Raw genomic sequence first — 12843 nt, forward strand, 5'->3', positions numbered from 1 at the left:
CATTGCCTATTTGTGGAGCTGATGATTTTAAGATCTGGATGTTTAGATGCTGTTTAAATATTATAGCTACACCGCCTCCTTTCTTGTTTAGCCGGTCTACTCTTAGTATGTCATAACCTGTAGGGAGTATTTGCTCACTGGTAATGTGAGGTTTTTAGCCAGGTTTCTGTCAGAATGACTATATCTGGGGAGTACAAGTCTATGGTGGCATGGAGTTCATGGACTTTGTTGGATATACTTCTAATATTTAGGCTTAGCAGAAGGAAGTCATTTGGCTTTTCTATTTTCTAATTTCTATTGTCTGTAATATGGGAGAAGTTGTGGTTTCTAGTCTGATTATGAGGATTGGGGTTGGAGACAATAGGGCCAGGGTTGGGGTGGATATCTCCACTTAGGGCTAGTTTTGATATGCATGAGGTTATTAGTTTTCTCAGTTTTTGAATGTGTTTGTTTATAAGGGAAACTTTATGATTGTGCTCTTTGGGTAATAGTTATGGTGGGAGGGTTACTGTGTTAAGTTGAAGGGATGCTTTATGTTTGAGTAATATAGTTGGTAGAATATGTGGGGGGTGCATAGGGATGGTTCTTGAGTTGGTGGGAGGGGAGCTGAGTGAGGGTGAGACATGATGACGTGGTGATGTGAGTAGTAGTACAGTGGTAGTGGTTGAGTGCGGGAATGATAGAGCTTTGGTAGGATGTAAGCTATGCAAGGAGAGTGCATGCAGTGAGCATAGGTAAGGTATGATTGTACATGTTAGTTGAGGAGGTGTGATAGTAGTGGGAAGATGGGGGAGGTAGTGTTGGGTTAGCGCTGTGGTTGGCTACTGGAAAGATGGGAGGGGGTTGTGAGTGTAATAAAGGTGGGACCACTGGGTGCGGGAGGGAATAGGGGGCAGGGTGGGGAGCGAAGCGGGTAGAGACCCTGTTAATTGCTCTTATGAGGGGGCTGGAAACAATCAGGTAACAGAGTTAATTGATGAATGAACATATGATAGTGACAAGGGTGATTGTAGTTTTAAAAAATGGTGCCTGCCACAGGTAATATTAACTTTGGGATTGTCTTAAGGTAATAAACATGGAAGGGGGAGTGGAGAACAAGGGTGTGAGCAGGCAGTTCTTTGTACTGCTCCTAATGAGCCAAAGCAAAGACAAGTTAGTGTTTGAGAAACAATCACAATTGACCAAGGACTGCTCGGAAACTGTAAGTCATTTCTTAACCATTTTCAGGTGGAAAAACAGGATAACCTTGCATCAGTAGGCCACTGTGGTCTCAGTTTAAATTAACAAACACACATTATTGATCAGATTATGGATACTATCTGCTAACAGAAGGGAATCTTCTGAAGAGAAAAGAAGATACTTTTCAACAGACTCTTCTGTTGATTGCACTTTGATATGCACTTTTGACAAAGTTTTTGTAAGATATTTTGAACTCTCTGAACTCACCATGTCTGTCACTTAGAAATTTATTAAACTCTTCTGTCAATTTATCATAAACCTCATTCCTGTCCTTAGCTGTTTTGTTCTGTGCAGTGGCTTCATTCCCCCTTTGTACATACTCTTTAAAGAGTGTAATAAGATCTACAGGAGGTTCTGTCAGTAACTGATTTGACAGTTTTTCTAGATCTGAAATTAGTGTATTAACAGGACATAACTGTTTAACATCTGGATATAATGTAAGAGTATTACCCTTTTCCAGTTCTTTATCATCAAAAGATGTTTCTTTACAATTTATCTTCTTAATAATGGTCTGCACTGTATCTTTATGGAATTGTACACAGAAATCAGTTTCATAAGGCTCACACAATAAGCATTTGCTGTCATACCACACATTTTTCTGTTGGATATACCAGTCAAATGTTGCTACCCATTTACATAATACATGTACATCAACTTGCCCTAGTAAGGTTTTACATTTACCAATATGTTGCTTATATCAACTTTGTAGTTTGTCCCAAATTTTATCTGGTCATTCTGATACATTAAAAGTAAAACTTTGTTTAGATTTTTTACTACACTCCTAACGACATCCATACTGTATGTAACACAGAAAAGTTCTTACCAGTTGACAGAAAGACAGGTGGCCAGGCTGCTTGCTGTAGATGGCTGGAAAGTTCCTGTAGTCACTCAAAAAGCTGGTGAAACAAAACTGGCAGTTGCAGATTCGAAACCTTGAAACTCACTGACTTGGAGAATTTATTGCACTATGACTGTACTGCAAGGCAGTCACACTCCAGATTCAGATGTCTGAAAACTATACTGCTGCAAGCTGTATAAAACTGGAATGCTCCTATTCAGGATTTATTCATAAATGTTGTTACTGTGCCTCTACTGGAGTGACCCTATACAAGGCACTACTCCCCCTGTATTCGAATACAGGCTAGGCTTGTCACTGATACATTTTAAGAATGCTGAAACAAATGTCTGATTATAGCACTGAGCCTTGCAGGCAGCTATACTTTACAGCACTGTACTTTATTAACTTATGCACAGTTACTAATAAAATAACTTATCTATGTAACAGATGACACAAACTATACTGTTACAGTTACAGCTTTAACAGGCAAGGTTTGCTTTTCACGACAAGTATAGATGATAACTTTTCATTCTCCATTTACGTCAAAACAAATGTGTTCCACCAAATACCAGATCTAACAAAAAGATCAGATCTAACACCATTTAGTTTCACTATCCTTTTTATACACTTTTTTGTGCCTTTCAGATCCTATTTATAAAAGCAGTCTTTTAATATTAATACTGTTAAAATTTGCTTGATGACATGCAGTCTGTTGATAAGCTGATTTGTGTTCTGTTTCAAGGTAAATTATGTGACAATCTTAAACTTAGGGAGTTGTTCCTGTCTTCAGTCATTCCTGTGCCTGGGTTACTCAGAAAGCAGGGAGGCATTTTTATCTGTAGTTCTCCTTGAAACTGTACCAGACACATAATATTTTGTATCACACACAGTAGGATGCCAAAGCATGCATATTTTTCTACTTATTTCCAAATAAAAAAAAAGTTTCACCCTTTAATGTACGTATGTATACATATTCTAGCAAGCAAAAGTGTATATGCACTATTATAAGTGTCTAAATACATACATTCTAACAGACATAAGGGGTTATTCCTAGTTTGGCAAGTATGTCCACAATGCCTCAGTGGAGTACAGTGTCAAAGCCTTGGCCAGGTCAAGGTACACAGTGTATGTTGTCTTCTCTTTATCCATCACTTTGGTGAACTTTTCAAAAAATCCACTAGACTGAGTAGACTTGACCTGCCATTGACAAAACAAAACTGTGATGTGGCCGGTATTTGGAGATTTCCTATCTGCTTGTTGATTAAATTTTATTTATTTTATTTTTTATTTATCATTTGTTGACCGGGAAAGTCCGACTAGGTTCCACAGAGCCTGTTTTCAGTGGAGGCCCGGGGAGAAATGCTCCAGATCCAAGAAAAGTCTTTCCCTGGCTTTACATATGAGGTCAAACCTAAGGGACAGTTATAGGATACTCTTTCCCCTCCCCATGAACACACATTAATTTCATCCTCCTCCTATCATTTATTTTATTTGTTCAGTTATTATTGAGTGCAATGCCCCCTTTGGTATGTACCTAACCAGGCATATCTAACAACTGGAACGTCCATAGAGGTTCCTCACTAAAAGAATACAGGGCATAAGTAATATGTCCTATGCTGAATTACCTGTTCTAAAGACTTAAACCTTGCCTGTGATATAAATAGGACCTGCTGGAGAGATAGGTATGTATCCCAGAGACTACCCCATTTATGGAACAGGCTCCCCATCCATGTGAAGCAGAATTCCTCCCTAACCCAGTTCAACTGCAACTTGGACAATTGGATGGAAAACCAGAAATTCATCCCTGGTTTGGCACCTATGTCTCTAATGCAAACAGGTAACCTGCAAAGGGTTCATCTCCCAGGCCCATGCTTACACTTATCAAGGGTGTCAGAACTTGTCAGAGATTCAGGATGCATGGCTAGGCTTAAAAAGGCCTTTGTGGTCGTTAGCCTAGTAAACACCTATGAACCTATAAGAAATTCAGCTGCTTATTACATGGGGTCAAGCTCCCAGAATCTAATAACACATTCAGTTCCTTTGTTCCAATGTTGATATTGCCAACATCCCGGCAGATAGGATCAGTGCTAACTTTACCCCCCTCTCACCCATGAAAGAGCACATCTCTATAACGGAAGACTGCAAAGTTGCTGTCATCATGGCTGTACAGGTAAAAAACACTCTCCAAAGCCAGGAACACAGCATCCATGGGACCAGATAACTTCGCAGGCTGTGTTCTACACAAACTACAGAATGAACAGGCACCACACTGACGTACCATGTTTAGTCATAGCCTCACCTCAGGCTTTGTGCCTGCTGAATGGCGCACAGCAATGGTTATCCCACTACACAAGGGTGGAGACACCACGGACCCCAGGAACTAGGGCCCCATTAGCCTGATGAGCCTGCTCTGCAAGGCCATGGAATGTATCATCATACAACTTATAAAAAAAGACATTGGTAATCTCCAAACTCTGGACCGCAACCATGTTGGGTTTGTAAAATGCAGATCATGTCTCCTAAACCTGATAGATGTCATTGAAGCAGTCACCAGAACCATAGACAAGGGTAAGGTGTTTCGCACAGCCTATGTAGATCCTGCCACAGCTTTCAACACCATCCCACACTCTGGAATTATAGATAAACCCGCTAAACTAGGTATAAATTGCTATGTCACAAGATGGGGTGCCAACTGGCTCACTAACAACACACACTGTGAAAGTAGCAGACTCCAAGTATGACTTTGGACCAGTGACGAGTGCAGTACCACAGGGTCCAGTCCTGGGTCCTGTCCTGTTTAATATCTACTTCCCTGAAGTAAACTTTAACATGGAAGGTCTGTGGCTAATGAAGTTTCCAGATGACTGCAAACTAGGAGCCATAATTGTAAACACTAAAGATGTGGACATCCTACAAAAGGGCCTCACTGAGACAGATGCCTGGTTTCAAAGCCATGGGCTATAGATCAATGCCAAAACATGCATTGTCATCCCCTTTGGTAAAAACTCTGTAGCCATGAACTACAACATAGGCAGTAGTATACTTAACACTGAAAGTGTGATAAGAGACCTTGGGTCACAGGTGGACAGTGGACACACCTGTGATAATCACATTTCCACAGTAGTCAGGAAATCCTTCTACATGGCACACCTCATCACAAAAGGTGTCTCATGCAGAATAGAAGAGGAAATTGTTCCCCTCTACTCATCACTCACTAGATCCATAATAGAGTACAACGCCCCTTTTGCTATGTACCTCACAAGACATCTACAACAACTGGAAAGCCTGCAGAAATACCTCACAAAGAGCATTAGCGGCCTGAAATACATGCCATACACAGACCGTCTCAAAATGCTCCAGCTGTACTCTCTCGCATATCGCCTACTCAGAGGTGATCTCTGCCTAACATACAAAGCTATGTCAAACACAGAGCTGTTGGACATGCTCCACATAAAACACTCACAATCTCTCTGATCTTCAGCCCCAAAACCCAGAGTGAAATACAAAAGGAAGGGGTGTATCCATTTACCTTATGGATACCCACACCTTCAGGTTAGTGGCACAGCATGAGGCCTTGGAGACCATGCAAGTGCAACTAACATTGGGCAAAGCTGCTTATCAGATTGTAGCCTGCTACAGATCACCTACCTTGTCTCAGGAACCTCACTCAGTATTCCTGAGAACAGTGGAAAATATAAAGGTCCTACCAAACACCATTATATGAGGAGATTGCAACTACCCAAACACTGAGTGGGAGAATTACTCATGTACAATGTCCTTTGCCCAATGTTTCCTAGAGTTTAAAAACTCAAATGCCCTGGAACAGCTGGTCACCATGCCCACTAGAGGTGACAACATACTGGACCTGATCATCACCAACATGGGGTACCAGTGTTCCACAACAGAGATAAACCCCTTGCTGGTAATATCAGATCATAAAGTAATCACACTGGACATCCACATCCCCCCCACCCCAGTCAAGGAAATCACTGTGAAGACATTTTCAAAAGCAAACTGCACACTTCCCAAGACCAAAGTGGAAAGTTCCAAAGCCCCCTTGCTATGGGATAATGCTATACAATCTGCCGAATAATTTATAAGTGCATTCTATGAGCATCTACAGGGATGCATGGATAGAGACATCCCAAATAAAACCAAGATGCACTCCGCCAAAAATAAGAAACCGATCTGGTGGTCGTCGCACATAAATAAGCTATACAACAGAAGGAGGAAACGAACACATGATAGAGCAAACTTCACAAAAGGAAAGGCATCACTGATCATTATTAGGAAGAAACAATGATCGCTCATAAAATAATCCAAGGCCAGTTTCTAAAGACAAATTGCCAAGGAATGTAAGAATAACAACCACAAAGCCTTCATTAGCTATACCAAACATTTAGGTGGCAACTCTCAAATATGCTGTCAGCTACTGCAAAATGGCAAAAAATACACTGAACCAACTGACATTGCCCACATCCTGGCAGACAAGTTCAGTGCAAACTCCCCCCATCACCCCCAAAAGGGCCTGTGCCCATCCCAGAAGAATGCAGAGCCCCAGACTTCATGGACATGCAGGTAAAAACAACCCTCTCCAAAGCTAAGAACACAGCATGAATGGGACTGGGTGGTGTCCCAGGCTGCATCTTACACCAGCCCCAAAAGGAACTACACCCTCACCTACATTCACTGTCCAGACTCAACCTTACCACAGGCTATGTACCCAAAGAATGGCATACAGCAACAGTCATCCAGCTCCACAAAGGGGGTGCCACAACAGAACCTGGAAACTATTGCCCTATAGGCCTACTCAGCCTGGTCTGCAAAACTATGGAGCAAATTATCATGGAACCCATAAACAGAGACATTGGGAACCTCCACACACTGGACTCTACCCAACTTGGTTTTGTTAAAGGCAGATCCTGCCTCCTAAACCTAGTTGACTTCTTTGAAACAGTTATCAAGGACATAGATGGAGGTGAAAGTAGTCCACACAGCCCACCTGGACCTCACTAAGGCCTTTCAACACCATTCCCCACTCTGGCATCATGGACAAGCTTACCAGCTTGAACATTAACAGCTATGTCACAGGATGGGTGGCCAACTGGCTCACAGATCAAACACACATGTTCAGAGTTGTGGGTGCCATGTCCGACTCTAAACCAGTCACAAATGGCATCCCACAGGTCTTGGTCCTGGGACCCCACCTATTCAGTAGATACTGCTCAGAGGTACAGGCAAGCACTGGAGGAGTATGGCTGAACAAGTTTGCAGATGACTGCTAACTGTGGTCCATAATCGACTTGACGGCTGACACAGACATCCTCCAGAAGGGTCTTACAGAGACAGATACCTGGTGTCAAAACAATGCCCTCAAGCAAAATGCCAAAGAATGCATAGTCATCCCCTTTGGATAAAACAAAGTGCACACAAATTACCACATAGGTGGTAATCCAGTATGTACAGAGAATGTAATTATGGCCCTGGGGACCCAGGTAGATAGTAAACTCTCCTTTGATGATCACATTGCCAAAGTGTTTAGAAATTCCTTCTATGTAGCCCACCTAATGTCACCTAATGTAACCCACTTTATCTAGTCTGATGATGTCTCCATCCTACAAATATACCTGTGGAAAGGAGAACTCCCAGTAATGTGTATAGTGCCGCAGTATAGAATGCACAATTGCTATATAATTAAAGAACAGACTGTACAGGCATTGAGGAACAAATGTTTGATACATAAAATGTGTGTGTGTGTGTGTGTGTGTGTGTGTGTGTGTGTGTGTGTGTGTGTGTGCGTGCGCGTGTGTGTGTGTGTGTGTGTGTCTGTCTCTCCCTCTCAGAAACACCTACACACTCATCCAGTTCTACAAAAAGGTGATGAAGGTATGTAAGAGTCTGATTAGGTAAAGGAATATTAAGAAAATTGCCAGTTGTTTAAATATTAATGATTGACTTATCTCCCTGACTTAACAAGAGGTACAACAACAGAATGTTCTACCCTCGGCAACACAGCCAGTTGACATCCTCTATGCCAGGGCCTATAAACATGCACAATAGCTTAATAAAGGCTCATAAACCGTCACACTTTTTAAAAAAATGTTTGCCAGTTTACAGAGTCCTTAAAACAAAAGTAGAAAATGACATTTCTGGATGATACTGAGGTAGCATTGCCAAGTGAGGCTGTCAGAAGCCTTCTTATATCAACAGTACCAGTTCTAGAGGAACTGAGTACCCCACATTTTAAAGTGGGGCTAAGACACCTTAAAGATAGTCATAGATCTGTGTACCTGAAAATAAGATGGACTGCTCAGGGTGACTTAGTGCAGGAACTATATGTTGTGGTGTCTGGACCCACATGGATATCTATATTTGGCTTTCGTAATCTTTTTGAGTTGGGGCCTCATAAAAACAGAAACAGAAAAACAGGAATTAATTTTATTATGAGACTCCGACAATATACAGGAAGAAGTGATCCAACTGGAAGGGGTTATACATTCTTATAAAAACTTTAATGTGTTTAACTATAGTAGAATTGATTTAAATCTGAATCATTTTTCAATTTTTTGTTCCGACCAAAAGGGACAAAATTAGTGAGGTTTTAATTGACATCAAAATGTTCTTGAGGAAGATTAATTTTGAAATACTTTTTGATAATAGTGGGAATAATGCAGGTGGTGATCTTTGTCAGAGGAAAAGTATTTTTAATCCCCCCTTGCATCCAACATTGATCTACTTTGAGGCCCTGGTTGAACATGAAATGAGAAACTGAGTCTCTAAAAGGAAACATAGGATAGTTAATTTAAAACTTGATGAGAGGGCAGCATTATGGGAATTAAGTACAAATCTAAATATTAGGATCATGAAATCAGACAAAGGAGGGGGTGTGGTCATTATGGACCATTGGAGTTATGCAGTCAAAATGTTAGGTCTTTTAAATGGTGATCTGAGGTATACCCAGATTTTGAGAAATGAAATTGCTATTGCCTGCAAGAAAATTGATTTTAATTTGGAGGATAACTTACAGCAGGGCATAATAGAAAATAAATTGTATGACTTATTATATACCTTGAAACTGATTTTCCATCTATATTTGGTATACCCAAAACATATAAAATTTACTTGACCCGCCACTTAGACCCATAGTGTCTTCAGCAGGATCTAAAACCCATGCACTATCTGTATTTGTGACAAAAAAATAAACCTATATTGGGTTCCGATAGTCATTTATTAATCGATTCATGAGACTATTCACCTAAAATAAAAAAATAATTTTATCAGCATCACCTATTGGTCACCATAGACATCCAAGACTTATTTTCTGTAATTCCACATTCAGTTGGATTGCAATGGGTAACAGACATATTGACTGATAGTGACTTTTTAGATACTAATGAATTAAAATTAATTGGTGAATATTTGGAGTTGATACTTAAGAACAACTTTATTTACTTTGAAGGGGAACTATATAAACAAACAAATGAAATTACAATTGGAGCTGCTTGTGCCCAACTCTTTGGCAATATTGTCCAATTGTACTGGGAAAAACTTTGTATTTAATTCTCACTTCTATGAGAACATGATATGTTACCTATATTTCCTGGAAGACATTTTTATTATTTGGAAAGGGTCAGTTGTGGATTTGCAAGAATTTATTGAGTACTGTAATTCTACTACCCAGTTTTTGAAATTTGCACAAGACACTAAGGATGATGAATTCCATTACAGGATATTCATATTATTAAGGACCCAGTGAACCATAAGTTTAAATCTACATTATACAGGAAGGAAAATCTTTCAAATGCCTATCTTTATTACAGTATTAATCATCCTCAACACCAAAAAAGAGTATTGTAAAGGGACAGATTCTCCGAGTAGCCCGCATGACCTCTGAATATGAGGAATTCTTGGATGAGTTCAGTTTTGCTGAACATCAATTTCTTGAAAGAGTTTATCCCAATTCCTTAACTACAACAATTAAGAAAGAGATAGTGGATGAATGGGGTACTAAGTACATTCCCCTTTTGAGTAACAGCTTGGAAAATGTTAAGCCACATTTACTGTACACTAGAAGTAATGGATCAACCATTCTGAACAGAACTCTGTCTCCCATTCAAGGAAAGGAGGAGGTGGGAAATTTAAATACACTGGACCTGTTCTTAAATATGCACATTATTCCATTGAAATCCAAAATATTTTAATTTTTTTCCAAAATGCTCAATAGCCCAGTGGTGTTTTCTAAACCACTACATGCTACATATCATAGGGGGAAAAATATTAAAAACATCTTGGAAAACAAGCCCAGAATCAGTGCTAACAATGTTAACAGGAATAAGCCCTTGGGAACCTACAAGTGTGGTATGTGCCAGCAGTGTGTAGGCATATGGCACAGATGGCCAACTTGAAGTTACCTAATCTAGGAACAGAGCTTAGACCAAATTGGCACTACAACTGTTTCTTTAAGGGGGGTAGTCTACCTAGCCTTTTGACAGGTATGCTGGGCATACTATGTAGGTAAGATGGAAAGAGCTCTAAAATCGAGGTGTAGGAACAATCACTACGAAGTAAAGAAAGGCACAGAAACAAATGCCTTGTGGAAACACTACCAGAACAGCACAAATGCTATTTTAAATTTTGAGTTCATGAACAGGTATATGTTAATCCCAGGGCAGGCAGTAGGAGACTCTGCTCACGTATCATAAATTTCAGTGGCAGATACACTTAAACGCTAACAACCCACCTGGTCTTAAAGGAATGCTATCCCTTGGCCCAGTTTTAAAACTGCATGCTGCAAATGGTATGTAGCACCTAATAAGAACATGAGCATTGTTTCCTTTAAAAGAAAATAAAATAAAAAAACTTTTATATATCATTAAATGTAATGTACCTTAACAAGTTTACTTCACTTGGGGAATTATTTGATTGGTAATACTACTCCAGTTTTTTTCAATTAGTCTTTAATAACTTGGAATAAGACGTATATTTAACAGTGTTAATTTACCAGTGTGGAAGCATCATTATTCTTTTTCAATTTTTATGAAGTTTTACAAATTTTGATGAACTTTATAATGAATTTTGATAAACTTTTATAAATGAAGCATTTATTGTTAGGGGTACCGGGAAGAAAAATTTTGATCTTGTCATTGATGGGAAATTATTTAAGGAAATCACGTTGATTTTGTACAACCAATGGGAAGAATTGGCTGTTTTTAAAACCAATTTTAAAATGATAGTTTTAATTCTGATGAAGTCCATGTAGGATGAAAGTGCTCAATAAAATGAATTAACCGACCACTTTGTGGTCTTGTTTTTCTTGATATGTGCTTATCGCCAAGGTTTTTTAGTCGGCATGATTTTTTCATTTCTGGTTACCAGTGGTTGATCTGGGTTCAACTTTTAGAAGTTGCCAGCCAGACAGAGAAACTAATAGACTCTCTTTGCAAATTAACATAAATATGAATCATCATGCAGTGGCTCTTGAGGAGAGAATTGCAGCTACTGGTCTATAGGCACAGATGGATATGATAGCCTCTGTACTGATTATCCAAACACCACCTCATCACAAAAGAAACTGAGTAAGGATGATGACATTACAACCCACCTCACTACTTTAGAAAGACATGTCACCCAAGGAACTGGGAGACCAGTTGGCATAATGGTTAAGGTCTTTGCCTCACATTTACACTATACAAGGTTTGATTGAGATCTCCGACCAGTTCCTACTTGGAGTTTCCATGTTCTTCCTGTGTCTCTGTGCGGTTCCTCCCACCTCCAAAAAAACATGCTGAGTAGCTCTTTTTCAAACTCACCAAGGAATGGAGTTATGGGCAGCAGCACAGACTCTATATGGTGTCCTACTGGGGGAAGAGTTATATACACTAACATGCTACATGGTGCCCCGTTGGGGGAAGAGTTGTATACAGCAACTGCTTTGGGCATCTACAGTGGTGCGCAGTATCCTCAAGATATGAAAACACGGAACACAGACTGCATGGTGTGGCAGGGCTAGCCACTTGACAGTGTAAAATATGTCTCTAAGTGATTCAGTCATGCTGACTAATATTGCCAAATGGACATGGGTATTTACCAGTGATTAGTGGGTTGAGGACCTGGCCTACTCTGACCTATGCCAGGAGTGAGAAGGGCATATGTACCCCTACTGAGCAGTTTGCGCCTGCCATAAAGCCTAGCAGCCTGGGTCAATAAGCTGGCTGGCTGGTGACCAGTTGCCCAGCTTGGGTTACCTGCGATACCTATGTTGAGTGAAAGGTGGACATAAAACCTATCAACCTGCCAAACATGGACTACGAACTGTTACCCTCAGTTTAAGTTCACTGACAGGATAGTGTTTTGAAGTGGATGACATGATGGTATGGTGGAGGCTGGACATCCTATGTATCCAAGAGACAAAATGAAAGGGCAGTGCAGCAAAGCCACTTGATTTGGGATCCAGACTCTACTGCTCAATAGGAGGACAGGCTACAAATGGTGTGGGAATTGTAATGAGGGAGAAGTTTCAGAAGGCATTGAGGGATGACATAAGAATTAGTGACAGACTCATGGCAATCAGACTCCAGCCTAATGATAGGGCAGTATTCATACTCTTAGCCTATGCCCCACAGCAGAGTTGTGATAGTGAGGAAAAGAGTCCATTCAGACTGCAGTTGCAAGACCTACTCAATGAAGCAGGGCAACATGAATTGGTGTTGATAATGGGTGATTTGAATGCACATATCAGGACAGACAAACATGATATGAGGATTGCC

The sequence above is a fragment of the Protopterus annectens genome, chromosome 5.part0, assembly GCF_019279795.1.
Source record: "Protopterus annectens isolate FY-2018-M chromosome 5.part0, PAN1.0, whole genome shotgun sequence".
NCBI classification, from domain to species: Eukaryota; Metazoa; Chordata; order Ceratodontiformes; family Protopteridae; genus Protopterus; species Protopterus annectens.